We start from the raw sequence: 1,221 nt of genomic DNA on the forward strand, positions 1-1,221 counted from the left end.
TGGCATTCAGAGAAATGTCACAGAGAGTTTAGACTCTGTTTCAATGATAAAACTCTTGCAGCAATGCCTACTAGAAATGTATACGTGCAAGGGAAGTAAGAACATTATAGTAACTCAATGATGAGTAGTGGTTCTGTTCATTGGTGTTGAGTTCCTTTGTGTTCTGTGTTCTCTGTCAGAGAGGTGATTTTCCTTCGCTGGTCATCTCATCCTTCCATCGACTCAATTGTGATTTCTGCCCTGTAGGCATGAAACAACTCATTCTGTGACTTCAACATTACACCAAGGTAACTATATGTCTAATGCATACATAGTAATAGCTATGAGTCAGCATACATGCGTCTATTAGTAGCTAGTGGAGATGCTTACAAAAATTAATCTGGGAGGTGGAGCAACAATGGTTCAGATTTAATATTTCACACAAATTCAACAGGGTTGTAGTGTGAAAGAGTGTGCTTGTTCAAGGGTCATCGCATCTATGCTTCTTTCAGAAGACCCTCATGACTTTTATCTTTTATTATGCAAATACTTATATTATGAATGAAAAAGTCCTTTGATTGTATTTTGATTGTATTGTTCACATTTGTCATGAACTAGATCTAACATCGCTGTGTTTACATCAAGTATTCATTTCATAGAAATTATATATGTTGTAGCCCTTGAAGAAGTGAACACCATGAAATGTATCAAATCTGAAGTCACCTCACCTGAACTAAAGAGGCCTTTATTCCAATGTGCTGTGGTTCAAAACACACAAACACATAGGAGAAGAATATCAGTAGCATGTCACAAACATCACAGCCACAAGCCATATACATGTCTTTTCATAGAGACGCCTTTGTTATACTCACACTTCTGCTCATTGGACAGCAATGACACACAATAGATGGATAAAAGGGGAGAACATGACATTAAACATGTGAATCAGGTCAGTTACAGTAAACTAAATAGTGTCTCTTTTGTGTAAAGGAAATGTCTCTGGAAGCATTTAAATTGCAGTTACATGCAAAACACTGCACTCACCTGCGGGTTTCGGGGACATCAGAGTCAGAGGAAGCTCCACAATGACATCGCTGAAAATAAAAAATAAAAAAGTTTTGTTATTAAAAAGAAATAGAATAGCAATTTGTATATTCTTCACATAGATAACACATGACCACAGATGACGTAAAATCAATATTTACCTTCCTGTTAGGCCACCGAGCAGGCTTTGGTGAGAGA

The 1,221-nt window shown here is 37.1% G+C and overlaps 1 long non-coding RNA gene across 1 annotated transcript; it reads right to left on the reverse strand.

Moving 5' to 3' along the window:
* Positions 1 to 6: 6 nt before the first annotated feature.
* Positions 7 to 1,221, reverse strand: LOC111670967 (uncharacterized). The gene is made up of 4 exons (XR_015438351.1): positions 1,185 to 1,221; positions 1,024 to 1,073; positions 708 to 855; positions 7 to 240 (listed from the first exon to the last, which is right to left on the reverse strand). It is a non-coding gene; the product is annotated as an uncharacterized LOC111670967 (long non-coding RNA).

This window comes from Seriola lalandi, unplaced genomic scaffold, assembly GCF_002814215.2.
Source record: "Seriola lalandi dorsalis isolate HSWRI2012SDOR001 ecotype SW California unplaced genomic scaffold, Sedor1 jcf7180002006401, whole genome shotgun sequence".
In the NCBI taxonomy this organism is placed as follows: domain Eukaryota; kingdom Metazoa; phylum Chordata; class Actinopteri; order Carangiformes; family Carangidae; genus Seriola; species Seriola lalandi.